The following is a 17,176-nucleotide window of genomic DNA, read 5'->3' on the forward strand; positions in this document are numbered from 1 at the left end:
AGGCTGGGAGAGTGTTTCGCGTTGTCTGTTTGAGAAGCAGAGAGTGATGAGGTGGTGAACTATTTTTAGGTGGATGTTTAAACGGAAAATACTCAGTGAGACGAGTAAACGACCATGGTTTTTCAAAGCAGAAACGGGGGGATCGAGCGATCGCAGAGAGAGAGAGAGAGTGGTAGCATGTGAATACGAGTTGGTGGGTGGTGGTGGTATCTGTGGTAAGCAATGGAGGTTAAACAGAAAGCTTGGATTTCAAGCAAATATTGGGAACTGTGAGCCAGTGACGGTTTGAAAGATTGAGGATGAATTGATTATTTTATATTTAATCAATACAATTTTTCAAACAGAGCAGAGGGCAGAGGGATTTTATCATTTTAGGGATGGGGGACGTGCCCAACAATTCTGATTAAAATTTTAATACAAAGTACTTGTGGTTTTCCATTCTATGCTTGGAAAGTTCCATAAAGCTGCTAATCGGTGTAAATGCAACCCGGACATAGATTGCATGAGACTAATGATAGGTCCAGTAGATATTGCTCTGCCGTTTATGTATATAAATAACCCAACTTCAACTTCATTCGTTATCACACTTTGATAAGTTTAGGGCCCGCTTGGGATTTGGGAGGGCTGAGCTGAACTGAAGTTGGGTTGACCAATAGCCCATTAGAGCTCTCCCTGGATTTTTTTTTTCTTTGCTTCAGCAGTTCAGCCCTTACAAACAGGCACTAAGAGCCCATTTGATAGAGTTGAGCTGAACGTTCAACTAAAGCCGCTTTAATGCATTCCAGATAAGCTATCTAAGGAGGCCAAATCACAGCCCAAAAATTGATTGACTAGTAGCTAGCCAATTTGGGCTCTCTCTGCAGCTTTCACCAAACATACCTAGTAGCTTAAAGTCTGTCTCGCTGTCTGTACAAAATCCACCTCGAAAGACCAAAATCCACTGCACTTAAGTACTCTCAAGCAGGCACTTAAGCACCTCGAAAGGGAGGGCTGAGCTGAAGATGTGGTTCAGACTTTGGCTACTTTGAAGAGTGCTTAGGATAAATTATTCAAATAGGTTGAAATAGACAGCCCTTCAAATGACTACAAAGGATAAGTAATTCAATTCAGCCACTTGAACTATTATTAAATCAAATGGTCTATATTTGTAAAAACTATTTAGTTAACCTGTGGATCTCGATGAAAATGATGACAAAGAAATGCCATGGATGATGATGATGATGGCAATAGTTTTCTTCTGCTGTTCTTTTTTCTTTTCCTTTTGAGGGGAAATTTGTCGGTATGCTTTCACCATTCTCTTGTATTCCCATCAGTCCTATGTCACAAAACTTTGATGCTTAAAAACTAATTTTTAGTTTCATGAAGTGGCTGTGCCGTCTTTTTCAATTTGTTGTAATCATAAATTCTATATGTTATACGCTATATATGACTATAAGTCTATAACTATCTATCCGTCTTTCTATGTACTTGGGCCAATTGAGGTAAGAACTATACTATATATGGACTTATATATGGAAATTTTATAATGTTTTGCATTGGTTCGATCGATTATTGAGAAATCCCACATTAAATAACATGCATTTTATAGGGATGTTGGACAATATGTTCGGTTTTGTTTTTGAAAACAAATACAGCGCCACACAAAAGTAAAAGTGATTAATTAAGGGATCATATTGTATTGGACCCAATTCTTGGGTTACTCAGGAATCCCCTCTTATTCCAATTCCATGTTTAAAACAATCACTGGAAGGTGGATTTCATGTGGAAGATTTGTGCACTCTCATCATTTATCTATTGTTTGTCATTGGTCCCCATTTTGCATAAATTGCACTACATGATTGAATGTTTTGTCAATTGAAAAAAAAATCAATTAAAAAACGGCCCTTTCATGAAGTGCATTTTTTAAGGGTTTGATTTTGCTGATGCGGCATTGTTTTTTTTTTTTTGGGAAAAAAAAAGTATCTCTACTGATCCAATGATATCAAGCCAAGAAATGTTTAAACAGTGATTATGATTCTATCGGCATTTATTAAAAAACACTGGCACACCAGTGTCACATAGGCATTGGTGTTTATTGCATATGAAACCACTTTATTTAATGTGGAAAGCAACTTTATGAGGTATTATTTGAAACACCCATAAATCGTCCAACTAAATAGAAAAAGCAAAAATCATTTAAAATAGCATTTTTCAGATAAATGTTCATACAAAAAAAAGGCCTCTCAGGAAACTCCCACAGAATCAAACATACGCTTAATTAGCTCACTTGGCACCTCTTATGAGGTTAAATCAAGGATTTAAATATCGACAAATCGATATTGGCCTATGACGGTACAGGATATGCTACAAACAGAAGTGTATCCCGTGAGTTGTATGTATCATAACGATACAAATATGTATTGGCCTGTATCGCATTGTATTGGCCGACACGCACCAATACTCATTGTTTCCCTATAAAAAAGTGCAGGTGTAGTCATCTGTATTTGGATCACCAAAGTATGGCCAAAGCCTTGCACCTTAAATGCAATTCTAAGCCACTAAACCACGTTTATCCTTGTGATAATAAACAAAATAAAATAAAATTTATTAACCTTTGTCTCTATATGCGATATTAACAAAAAGCACATGTTTATATTTAACAACTATAACTAAAATTTCAAAACAAATACAAAAAAACTAAATTTTCAAAAGAATATTATTCAAAAATAGTATTTTATAAACTAAAACAATAAATAATCTATCAAATCCATGTTTATTAAAAAACACTGGCACACCAGTGTCACATAGGCATTGGTGTTTATTGCATATGAAACCACTTTATTTAATGTGGAAAGCAACTTTATGAGGTATTATTTGAAACACCCATAAATCGTCCAACTAAATAGAAAAAGCAAAAATCATTTAAAATAGCATTTTTCAGATAAATGTTCATACAAAAAAAAGGCCTCTCAGGAAACTCCCACAGAATCAAACATACGCTTAATTAGCTCACTTGGCACCTCTTAGGAGGTTAAATCAAGGATTTAAATATCGACAAATCGATATTGGCCTATGACGGTACAGGATATGCTACAAACAGAAGTGTATCCCGTGAGTTGTATGTATCATAACGATACAAATATGTATTGGCCTGTATCGCATTGTATTGGCCGACACGCACCAATACTCATTGTTTCCCTATAAAAAAGTGCAGGTGTAGTCATCTGTATTTGGATCACCAAAGTATGGCCAAAGCCTTGCACCTTAAATGCAATTCTAAGCCACTAAACCACGTTTATCCTTGTGATAATAAACAAAATAAAATAAAATTTATTAACCTTTGTCTCTATATGCGATATTAACAAAAAGCACATGTTTATATTTAACAACTATAACTAAAATTTCAAAACAAATACAAAAAAACTAAATTTTCAAAAGAATATTATTCAAAAATAGTATTTTATAAACTAAAACAATAAATAATCTATCAAATCCATGTTTATATAAAAAGATGGTTTTTAATATCAAGAAAATTATACAAATAAAATATTAAGAATAAAATAATTATCTTAATACTTAAAATTTATAAATTTGCAAATAATATGCATATTAAATTTTTTATATATTTTTATAAATTATTAATTTATATTAATAAGTAATAACAACATATTTATTATTTATAAAAATAAAAATATTGTTTATAAAATGTTTATGAATATTACATTAAATTGAATTTATCAAATCCATTAATCTACATTTATTTCAAAAAGATATTTTTCATATTAGAAAAATTATATAAATAAAGGAGTAATTATTTTAGTAATTAAAAATTATGAATTTTTATATGATATGTATATTATAAATTTTAGAAAATTTGATATAAATTAAGTTAAGGTTATATTTTTATAAATTACTAATTAATATTTTAATATGTATTTGAGAATTTAATATTTAGTTGACTTTTTGTTAATGTTAGAAATTAAAAAAAAGTAAAATAAAAATAATTTATATTATAATTAAAATAGAATAAGTGCATATGTTTATTGCCTTGGACTCTTGATTGGTGCATTATAAATAAAATTATATGATATCTATGCATCCTGATATATTAATTATAATATATTTTTTGATATATATATATATATATATATATATATCACTAAAATATACATTTTCTATGTATTTATATATACTATTTGTGATTATTTTGATCTTATATTTAATGATATTATTGTATTTATGGAATTTGTATGTATTTTCTTAGCGTATCTATGCATTTTCATATTTTTCGTCTATATTTATGCCTATCCATAACCATATCTGTATCCCGTATGTGAATTATTTGATATGATACTCGATACCGATACTTTAATCTTGATTAAATCAATTAAACATGATAAATTAGTTAACTACACATGGGCCAACTGGGGTCTCGAGAAATTCTAAACATATATTCAATATTGTGTGTGTGTGTGGTAAAACAGGAAAATAGATTTCATTTAAACCAAACTTGCCCCGTTTGTATAATGTGTCTGTCTAAGAGGCCAAGAGCCATGCACGTAATGCAGAAAGACCCTCCATCTGTAATAAGGAAACATGCTGAAACTGAAATTGGTTGATCACTGTATACTCGAAAGTTTTTTTTTAATAATTATTTTACCCACTAAAATACAAAGCAGTTGGTCATTCAGTTCAGCCATTAGTTATTATCAAACTAACCGCCCCTTGTCATTCCTTTGAACTTTTATTCTAGTCGTTATCTACTGTGGGATTTATGGCATACTTGCAGAAATTTAAGGGCAATAATAAATATTGTTTTGGGCTTGGATTCTCACTAGATCATCAGTTAATCTAAGTATCTACAGGATCAAATGGTCGAATAGCATGGAAGCTGTGACAACCAAAGGACTCTAAGCTAATAAGGTCTCTGATCCTTGGGCTGCATATCACCTATTCTGGGGGCGGAAAAGCTGTCACTGAAAGTGTGTAAAATAAGTCATCGAATCCATAAGTAACAGGATAGAGAACCGGCCACGGCCGGCTGAGATATTTGAGGGTGCTGCTCTATAACAAATTTATAAGGAAAAAGGAGTCAGTTTGGTTTGTGGGAATAGAGATGTATAATTGGAGTTGGAATTGCAATGATTAACTGTTTGGTTGGGTAGAATTGAAATCCCATTTTCATTGTATTTCCTCATTCCTCATCTAAGGAAATGGCTATTCTCTCTCTCCCTCCCATGAGAAAATCTCATTCCAGATTATTTTAAATCCAATTTCGATTTTTATCTTTATGAATCAAACAAATTATGAGAATAAATTATTCCAATTGATTCTGATTCCAATTATAAATCAAGCGCACCTTCAGTTAGAATAAAAGTCGGTTGACGCACTAATAATATTTTGAATTGATGGATTTGCACTTGCTTGCTACATGCACAAACCTCTTTTTTCAATCTCGAGCCGAATATCGAATGGTGGACGCAAGCTCAAGGCACAAGGGAGGGTGAGCAATCCAAATGTTGGCTCCAGTTTCGAAGAGGGATATATGGTTGGTGTGTGCTTCTGCGTGTGTTAGGGCGGGGCGTGTGCCGTGCGGCCTCCGGGCTAGAAGAGCCGCTGGTAGACCTTAGGCTTGAGAAGTGAGATGAGAGGACGTTGCTCTCGATGTGTTGTAGTGCTAGGTGTTGCTAATAATCTTGACAGTTGGTGTTTTGCTTAGAGAGAGCAATAGAGCTAGCTTAGGCTGAGTAGAGAAGTAGGGATAATGGATGGGATCGAGGTTTCGTGTAGTTCTCAGTTCTCATTTGTACGTGCGAAGCTCATGCAATGGCAATCAATGTATTCCACGATTGTATCCCATTTACACAAGTACAATCCTACTCATAGCTGACACTAAGGCTCTACTCTACCACAGAGAGAGAGAGATGAAAAGAGCCCATGTGGTTGAAGCTGGTTATCTAATCAAAAGGTTGGAAGGTCTTAGCTAATTAACAATTAATTGATCCAAATGACTTGTTAGAATCACATTTAGGTAGAGGTCTAACCTCATGTCATTAGTTTTCTTCTTTAGAAATAAATCAACAAGACATGTAAGAGAACAGAACAAAGTAATTAACTTTTTTTCTTGGGACTGGGAGCAAACAAGCTCTTTCTCTATTTTGGAACAAGAATATTAGGAATGAAAGATGTGAGCTTGCAGTCTTGATCAGGGAATTGTGAAAGCGTAGCACGGCTGTAAACAATATTGAAGCAAAGGTCATCTTTCTACATCTTAAAGCAAGTTCCATCTTGCATGGAATAGGCTTCAAGATATCTGAACCCCAGACCCAAGAACAACAGTACTCGTTTTAGAATAACCGTCAGCCATGCACTATTATCAGAGCAGATTAACCGGTTATAAATGCAAAGTGAGAGAGATTGTAGATCATATACACTTATGGTTGATGTGGGGTGTTGTTATTTTCTTAACTTCTCAGATAATTCCTTCTCTAGAGTTCTATTAATTATATCATATCACGTTATACATTTGGAGAGTCACATGAGATCTAACAATTATAACTACAACTTTATGAGCTTATATTAAGGCCTAAGTTATTGTGGTACCTATGAAATCAAACCCCACAATATTTTCTTTCATCAAATCAAAGTCCACCTACCCCATTTGCTTTTCTTAATCTTGAGGCAATGCAACCTTTATTATATACCTAGCTATGTATATTTTCACGTTGATTAGTTAATGGCTGTTTCATAATTGATGAATTACTGAAATGCTTATTATTTTCTCTTTTAATGAATAAGGCTGTATTTGGATGCAATGTAAATCAAGAACCGATGTAAAAGTTATATCGGTTCGTTTTTGTATGCATTTGGTAAATAAGTGTAATTATTATCGATGTAAAACTACACTGTGGTTCAGTTTTGCGTGCGTTTGGATGGAGGGTAGTTTTACGTTGATGATAGATGTAAAACTTCATCACATTTGAAGTTTTACATCGATTTCAAAATACAACAGTCATATATATTTAAGGTTCAGTGTATTTTTACACTGATGACATTTTACACCTCTTCCAAACGCAGCCTAAGTTTTTAAGGAGCTTGTGGGTTCCTTAATGGCGCCTGAAACTAGAGTCCTGTAGATTATAATATACTCTTAATTATTTTATCTACTGAAAAACAAATAAATCCTTCAATTCAACAAATTCAGCTGTTATCAAACGGTCCCTAGTGTACACAAATTTCCTAAGCATTATTTAATTTCCATTAGTAACTTATTAGAAATAGAGGCCTGGACAAATATATATGGACAATGATGCTAAAATTGCTATTTGTTAATACATAAAACCCATGTCATACTGGTAAGTTTGAGGTGAAATCCATCAATGAAGAAGAGCTCTACTCTATAGAAGAATGTTGATCCTAAGTTTCTAATCCCCATTTCTCTATTCCCTACAAAGGCTGGTATCCCAAGACTTGAGCTCTCTCTGAAATAGTGAAATAGACAGGTTCTATTTCTTCAAGAGGTTTATATTAACTACTTGTGTCACAAGTTATGTCTTAGAACAAGTCTCTCACACAAATTGCGAGGTGCCAAAATCAAGGTCGTCCATCTAGCTTCATGTGTTTATTAGGCCCATGTTTCTAAGTTTCATGGATGCCAAAAACCAGAGCCCATTTAATAGTTTGCTCTATGCCATTAGATTTTTTGTTGTAGGCTTCATAGATTATGGTCTTCAGACACAATAGATAGTTAGTAAATGGAACAACCATTCCCAATTTCCTTAAGAATATAGAACATTATAAGCATATAATAATGTCTGGTCTAACAAGTTGTTCATAGACCTTCAACATGGATGGGCTAACAACCCAAAATGAGCCCATTTCTAATCTCCAGAATAATGTATTGTTTATAATTAATTTCTTGTTCATCGATTACCTCACATCGCTCCCAACTGTCAACTGTTTATATATTCTCAAATTGATTTGCTAATTGGGTCATTTCATTTGGTAATGGATCCCTGTGTGTCTTGTGGATTAAGATTTCTATACGCCACTCTCAGAAAATAAATCACCAAGAAATAGAATGTCGAAACCCACTGGGTTTATACAAAACCAGATGTTCTCTACCCTTTTTTTATTAGTACGAGAGTTAGAGAGGCGGAAGCAGGTAATTGGGTTTCATGTTAAAGTGCTAATGAATGGAAACAGAGCTCCAAATCCCTTTCTAGGGTACCAAAGCTCACAGAATTTAAGAAGTTGACATTTGGAGAGGAGATATGTTTGATGAATTGCCACTGTGAGATGGAAACATATATAGATTGAGAATTTCAAAAGCAGCATTTTCCAATGGCTGAGAGGGCTTGTTCGAGAACACCATGCCGCAGCTTCCTTGCAATGAGGAAATGAGGAAACAGCACAGTTTCATAGGGGGTGGTCCTGGTGATGTCCAACCTAATCATAGAAAGCATTCTCCCTTTGTCACATGGCGCTCCCTGAATGCAAGCGACCACTGTAGATTTTTAGCATATATAACTGATTTGCTTCTCATGATATTTTAATTTTGGCAATTTGCATTTTTCTGATGTTCAAATTCCAAGGCCCAAAACCATGTTGCCGGTTTCTTGGAAAGCAAGTGAAAAAGGGAAAGTTATGGGAAAGTTGTCAAGCAATTTGTTAAAATGCCTTAAAAGACTTCCCCACATTTCCCCCTTCCTTTTCTCACTCATTTTCTAAGAAGCCGAATATAACCTGTCATAACTATCAAACTCAATGTGTTAATGAGTCTGGTCTAAGCCAAGAGCAAGAGCAGCTGTCATCAATGGCTAAAACTACACATTTTGTCCAATTCATTCAACCTCAGACTTGGAAGATAAGGCAGAACTACTCTAAAGAATGGGTAGAACTATTTGAACCTGAATGTATCACTTTGTATAACCAATCATGAGTGAACACGTCAGTATCATCCGCCTGCCAGTGGTGAGTGATACATGGGACGGGATCTGCTCCTCACACTCGGGCGTTTCACATGCACATCCACCGTGTATTAGGAACATCTCCCATGAATAATAACTTAAAAGTACGGGAGATGTTTTCAATATAAGGTAGGATGTATTTGTGAGGTGCATATGAGGCGCCTTCTGTGAGAAGCAGATCCGGTCTCATGATACATAGCAGGTCCCAACTGGAACTGTTTAGCACAACTAAGTTGGGTTGGTATCCTTGGCTTTGGGAAATTATCCCTGTATTGTGGACTCAGATTAAAAACAGGCCTTAGTTGGGCTTTAACTTGGATCTTTGAAAGTCCGGAATTTGAAAGATCCCTCAGCTGATATACAAGGTATGTCTCATATACAAGCTTTCCGCACATAATGTGCTAGTTGCCAAAACCAAGGTCCTCTCTCCAGCTTCATTCATGAGTTGACTTCCTTGTGTTAGTCCTGGGTGTTGAGTACTCAACCCAACCTGATCCATCTTTTGGTCCATTGATCAGACTGGGGTTGTGTTTGTTACCATTGCTATGTCCATCTAAAACATATTTTGTTTATCTATACAAATTAGTGGGGGGTCTATATTATCACATTACATGAGAGTCACTCTATTTAGAAACATTTTGGTGAGAGATATGGTTCTCCACTATGTCATTGGTGAGAGGGAAATAACATAGTTCAAAATTAGATTAATAGATAACTACATTAGAAACAAGAGGTTTTAAAAATAAATATAACTAAATAAAACAGAATTATATGGAATTTAAATTTAATGATATTAGAATTGGATACCAAGGTGCACTTGGAATTAGAGACTAATAGGTTCACTTTGGAAAGAGTACAAATATAAATACGTAGAGTGCAAATTTTGTATTATTTTATATGTATTTGCACCGTACATATTTATATTTTTATTCATTCCAAACTGAGCCTAAAAGATAAATTAATGTGACCCCTTCGGTTACCTTGGTTAAAGGAGAGAATGTAGTTCTTAGAATTAGAGTTAGATGGACACAATAGAGTGGTATATGCATCCAGAGTCTCATATGATAAATGAATATCACTTCGACTAACAGGAAATTTCTATAAAATAATCACAAGGCCAGCCATAATGTATGGAGTACAGTGTTGAACAGTTAAAAAACAACATGAGTGATAAAAACATAAATGCTCAAATGAATGAATGGTAAAACTATAAAGGATATATGAAATTATACAAAGAAATTAAGGCCCCATTTGGCATGTGAGCTGTCAGCTTGTTTAGAAGTCCAGCAGCCCACATTTTGATCTTTTCCCATTTGGTAGGGAAAAGATCTAGCTGCCAAAAGATACCTTCCCAAAAAGATGCCTAAAAGCCATTTTTGGTTATTTTCGGAAAGCTCTAAATGGAGTTTTTTGACTTTTTTTTATCATGTCTTTGCACGAAAAGATACCCGGGAAGACACACCTTGACCAAACGGTTTTTAAGCTGCTAAAATCTTAATACAAAAGCTTACATCGTCTTTTGGCTGTCAGGTCTATTGGAAGATCTTTCAAAAAAAGATATGCCAAAGGGCATAAATTAAATAGCTCCAAAAGGTGATAAAATGAGAGTGTAGAATAAGATAGTTTAGTCATATGCATAGAAGACCATCTACAACACCTTATTGAAAAAGGTGACCATATTACAAGTTGAAGGGACTAAAAGAACTAAGAAATTATTTAAATGCCCATAATTTAATAATGGATATGACATTGAATAGAACAAAACAATTCAAATAACCAACAACCCCATATAATTGATACAAGGCTTAAATGATGATGACAATCATATATCTTATTTATACAAATTATATCTTCATTATCATTGTTTCTTAATTAATATCCATTTTTTAATTACCTCACATTCCAACTGTTTTCCTGATTAATACTCATCACTTTGGTTTGCTGAAGTTACAGAATATGATTGGGTTAATTGATAATGCACCAATGTGTTTCTTGTGGATTAAGAATGATCTATAAACAACGCGAAACAATATATAAATAAATAAAGAAATTCAGTACACAAGAATTTAGATTGAATAAACATTTGATGGGCGGAGGCAGCCAGGCAGGCAATTGGGTTTCTGTGCTAAATTGTTAATGCACGAGAAGTGCAGCGCAAATAAGTGCAGCAGATACCGACTTGCTGAGTTGCTGTGTAGATATTTAGTGCAGAGTTCATTTCCTCTTCAGAGAGATCGAGGTTGGCATGTTTCATATTTTTGCTGTTCAAATTCCATGTAGAGATCCATGTTGTAGACATTTCAGTACTCATTACTATTATCAAATTCAAATTCAATCAATGTGTCACTAAGTTGGGTTTAAGCCTGGCCCATTTTTCGCTTTGTCTCTTTGTTTCTAATCCAATTTCATTTGCACTAATACAGTATAGTTGCAATGGAGTACAACTAAAAAAATGCAAATTATAATTCATTTTTACTTTGGATTTTATTTTACTTCATTTACAATGCAATCAAACAAAACAAAAAAAAAAAAAAGTAAAATAAGTCAGATTTTGCATTCAATTCATTTGCAGTCCCTTACTTCTGCACCAGTGCAAATGAAACTGCATTGCGCAATCCAAAGCCCAGTGGCTTGAAAGATGGGGAAGAACAATGCTCATTTTATATACATCCAGTGAGCCCTAGAATATATAGTACTAGCAAGTAAACTCATGTAAATGCATGGGCTTGAATAGAAATTTGGTTTGTTTGGGTTGACAAGTTTGAGTTTTAACATCAGTTTGTATTCAGGCTAGGTTTCATATTTAAGGTTGGATTGGGTTCTTAACCTGATTCAAATCCATCTAATTTATACCCTTGCTATGAGAGTCACAATGGGTCAATAAGGATTTAAGAGGAAATAAGGGAATTAATTAATAGGGGTGGGAATATGTTACAAACATTAACTATTAGGAGGGGTTAAGAATGATTTTATTGGAGAGTAATATTAAAGAGTATTGATGAATTTTATTATAAAAATTAAGACCAAAAAAAAATTTTACATTTTTATAATTTAATTAAAAATGGATAACCACATGTGCAAAAATTGAGAGTGAAAGAAGCATGTCAACTTCGTGGCTAGAGGAGCCCTCAACTCCCCCCTTCCCTCTTTCTAATATATACATATAGATTGAATCATTCTGCCATCTATTTGGGTAATGCACAGGCTGGTTTTAAAAGGATGTCTATGTTATATTTAGTTTCTTAATTTAATTGGTTGTGGGTGATTTGATTAGTTATGGGTGAAGTTAAAGAACCCTATATTTAGCGTGTGTTTTATTCTGTAGATGTTTCGTGATAGGCGTTTATTAAAATGCCGTTATATAATCGCTAAATCAGCATTTTTTTCATCATGTTCGCTTATACACATTGGTATTCATAAATATTGATTTTAATTTATGTTCACACTAACCATTGGGATAAAGTTCATTTTAATGCTTTCCCCAATGGTTGAGCATTTATTCACTCAACCGCTGATGTGATGCCTAGTAGCACCTAGTTATCAATAAACGGTTTATCAAATGCTTTTCTCAGTTTTGAAAACAAATCAAATACAAACAATTATTTAATAAATAAAATTTATACTAAATACATACATAATTTATTTATTTTTTAAATTCAAAAATTTCACAAAATTCTAAAAGGGATTAGAAATAAATATGAGAAGTTTAACATGGACAACTGCATTTTAGAATATAACATAGATACGACTTGCATATGTAGGCTGGTCGCTGGTGGGCCTGGCTTTATGGACTTGTTAATGTGTTATTAGCTTAAATTCAATAATAGGGCTTAACTGGTCATGACTTGGATCTTTTGATGGCAAGACTCTGAAAGATGCTTCTAGAATGATTTTTATTCTTTTCGCTTATTTTTCTTAATTTTTATTGGATTCAACTATGATAACAGAAAGACAGAAAACCAATCAATCGGTACTATCTTTCCGGTATCATAGATTACCCCTTTCTTTTTTTTTTTAAGAAAGGCTCTAAAACCTAATCAACCCACACAAGCGAAAGGCCAGCTCAACTAGTGTGAGCTTTAGTTTGAGGGGGGCTTGGGTTGACAAATTTGGGCTTTGATCTTGGTTTTCAGGTCTTATGGATGAGTTTAGGTTGCCCCTAAAACAGATCCAACTCAGTAACTTCAACCATACAAAATTTTGATCATCTCTTCGTTCTTGTTCATAGGTTCGAGAATGATACCAGAAAAAACTTGTAACTAATCAATCGTTATCATAAAAATAATAACTAATCAGGTGATATTTATCAAAATTCAGACAGTTTTTATTGGTCAAAGCTCTTCCGGTATCATGTATTTTTCGGCAGCACAGATTTCCCCATGTTCTTGTTCAATTTCAAAAACGCTCCTGACTAGTTTCTTTGCATATAACTTGGTGCTAAAATTGCATTTATGAGTTAAATAATGGTGCCCTTTGGCAAGTTTTTTTAAAAAGATCTTTCAGCAATCCATATAATCAAAACATTTATTGACCTTTTGTGGTCTTGTCTTTAAAGGTAAAGACTGTTTGGTAAGCAGCTCAACCCATTGGGTTGTTAAAAACGCGTTTAGAAGCTATATATCATATAGAAAGACCATAGAACTTCATTTGAAACTTCTCGAAATTTGATGTTTTCTATGTTTTCAGGTCCTTCCGTGCGCGTGTATTATCATCTTTCAAGCTTTTAATTATTGATGATGTGCATTTTAGTAACTCCTGACTGGCAGGTGACTCGGATGCCTGGCTAAATAATCCCCACCTGGAAAATGGCTTGGACGCCTAGCTGAATGGTTCCTAACTAGAAGGTGGCTTGGACGTCTAGCTGAATTGTGACAAGCTAGAGAGGTGGCTTTGATGCCTATCTAAATGGTGACAAACTGGAGAGGTGGTTTGGATGCCTAACTAAGTGGTGACAAGCTGGAGAGGTGGCTTTGATGCCTAATTGAGTGGTGATGAGCTAGAGAAGTGGCTCTGATGCAACCTACAAGGAAACAGTGTGAGAGTGCCCGGGTTGCTTAACCCGGGGTAGGCACTCCGATGCTTAAGTTAACGAATCAAAGATTTTAAGATAGCTAAATGTGAGAGAGCTAGAGAGCTACGAGAACTAAAAATTGCGCATCTCTCCTCTGGGGTTGGAGGTAAGGCCTTTATATAGGCATTATTTGTCGTGATCATCACGCAACACATCTGGGATCTCCGAGAAGACGTGCCTAACTGCTCTGAAGTCCTCGGAGGTAGTCGTGCACGTAGGCCAATCTTTGCGCCTTACTCAGTTTCTCCCAAAACATTTGGTGTGAGAGATGACTTCCGAAAGACCCGAGAGTGATGGAATGCATACAGAAATCGACGGCGAGCCCGTCTCGCAGGTCACCAAGTTAGTGCCAAATGCAGGTCGCCAGGTTGACGCCATAGGCAAGTTGCCAGGTCGGCAACAGAGGCAGGTCGCCAGGTCGGCGGTGAAGGCAGGTCGCCAAGTCTAGACAAAGAGAAACCAGGATCTAGGACTCCAAGTCATTGCTTAGGTGGTGTCTATATGTCAACTAGCTATTCCAAGATGCCATGTGTTATGATGTCATTGAAGGGTCAAATCCGCCCTCATCAATTACCACACAGAAAAAGATAAATTGAATCTTTCAAACTTCTCGAAGCCCAGAAGCCGCACAAACAGACTTGCCAAATACCACCATGTTTATTCTTATTCTGCTTACATCTATGGCTATGAGCAACCAAACATCAGGTCCATTATCCTAGCTCGTGCTTGATAAAGCAGAATTACGAAATTAGAGGCGTAACATTGTAAATTATCCATTTGTTAAATTTTAAAGGCCGAAGAGCCTTTTGGTTAATTGGACCTTAGTCTAAAAAGCCTGGCCCAGAGATCCAATTCACTGTAATAAGGCCTTTAGAAGGTTGGATTTTTGTGCAGTTCAACCACAAGTGAACTTCAGTAATTCCCGTCCTAATAAATAAGTGAACTTCAATTCAAGCAAGTGAACTTCAGGCTCTCATTTCATGGGAGTTGATCGGCAACAATGAAAGTGCTCCACATGAAAGGCAACAATGGGAGTAGATGGCTGTTGATCGGCAACAATGAGAGCAGCAGCTACAAGCTGACCCACCAACTGTTTTATTGCTACAGAAGGACAGGACAGCCTTAAGCTGAGTACTGGGCCTCCGGGGGCTATCATCAGAGGCTTAGGCTGTATTTGGTTGCAATGCAATTTTATTTGTAGTAGTATAAATACATGGGAGTGCAAATGAAAAAACTGCAAATTCTTATTTAATTTTGTTTTGTGTTTTACTTTATTTTGTTAATGTCTTAATTTACTTAATTTGTACTGTAATCAAACAAAATAAGCTAAATTTAAAAAAAAAGGTCAAAAATTTACACTCAAATCATTTGCACTGTTATAGTTTTACATCAGTGCAAATTTATTTGCATTGCAACTAAACACAATCTTAGACTCAATTTGAAAGGAGTATAAATACATTAAAATAATACAAAATATAAAAATTTACACTTTACATATTTGTATTTATACTCGATCCAAACTGAGCCTTAAGGACCTCCCTCACCATAGGACTACAGAAGAAAATAGTTATACCATTGTACACACTCAATAGCCAATCTCAATCAAGGCATCATGAATGAGCATGTGAATCGACTACATCAGGGGATAAGGAGATTTTGTTATATGTTCGAATATGACACTAGAAAGATATGATACCAAAAAAGTTTGCAATTAATAAAGTGATAACCAATCAGGTGGTCTTTTATGAAATTCATGGAGAATTTGATTGGTCAAAACCCTTCCAATATCATATCTTTCTGACCATATAATTTTTTTCTTTGCAAAATGTTTATTAATATATGTATATATATACAAATATCTCAAAATGTTAGACAAGATAGGAAGCATTTTATTTATGACAGCAACCTACCACCTAAGACCTAACATTTGCTCTAAATTGCCCATGTAAAGATGATAGTCTTTTGTTTCAGTTTCTTTCGGGCCGTCAATGTGGGCGGAGTCTGATTCGGGATAAACCAAGATATGGGTCTGACCCGGTTATACTTAGTATCTATTATTACCAATGATGATAATAATTTAGAATTTCATTTTGATAATATAACTTTTTAAAAAACTAAAATTAAAATATTAAGCTATTTATATGCTGATAAAATATATGTTTTTACTATAATAATCTTATTTACTGTTTGTGAAATTTACTCTTTTAGATATATATATATATATATATATATATCCTTAAAACAAGATAGATTTATATATAAATATATAATCAGTTCAGAACAATAAAAACTAGATCTGTTCATGGGCCGGGCTTTCACTCTATATTAATAGATTTTTCTAAGGCCCGAGCCCGAGCCTGACCCTCATAAAAAGCTCGAAGTCCGGACTGGGCCCGAGCCTGAAATTTAGCCCATGCTGTTACTACTGCTGAAGTGGTTGAATAGAGAGAGAGAAATTATAAAGAAAAAAAATAAAAAGTGTATATATTAAATTATAAATATATATATATATATATATATTTCAATAAATATTATATTATTTATATATTTTATATAATATATAAAATACACATTATGTATTTTATAAAATATATAATGTTCAATTGGGTAGGGCTGGGCTTTTTTGGTAAATTCCGAGCCCGGCCCGAAACACAGTCAGGCTTATTGTGTTAGGCCCGCGGACCTAATTACATGACCAAGCCCGACTGGGGTGCAGGCCGGGCCGGGCCAGGCTATCGGGCTACCCGGTCCATGAACAGGTCTAGTAAAAACCAGTCCAATCCAATTATTAATTGGGTCAAAATCGCAAAACCAAAGCCAATATAATCAGGTCTGTTGGTGCGGGTTAGGCCGGGCCCAAGCATCCCTAAATATCGTTAGTCGTTACTACCTGTGAGAACCCGGTTCAAGCCTAGAGTGGCCCGGCCAATGATCATCCCTAAGCCACATGCTTCACATGCTCAATTCAAGATTCGAAATCCATTTGTGATGGATGGATGAAAGGGTTAGGTAAGCCGTAAGCAGAGTGATTAACGTACAGGTAGATATTTTGATGTGAGACGTTGGCATGAGCGTGACAGAAGCATGTGCTGCCCCATTGGGTTTTAGCCTACGTACTCCACGGCTCACCGTAAAACCGATATTCACCATTAAGTAT

The sequence above is a fragment of the Nelumbo nucifera genome, chromosome 5 (genome assembly GCF_055504915.1).
Source record: "Nelumbo nucifera cultivar China Antique chromosome 5, China Antique-T2T, whole genome shotgun sequence".
Taxonomy (NCBI): Eukaryota; Viridiplantae; Streptophyta; class Magnoliopsida; order Proteales; family Nelumbonaceae; genus Nelumbo; species Nelumbo nucifera.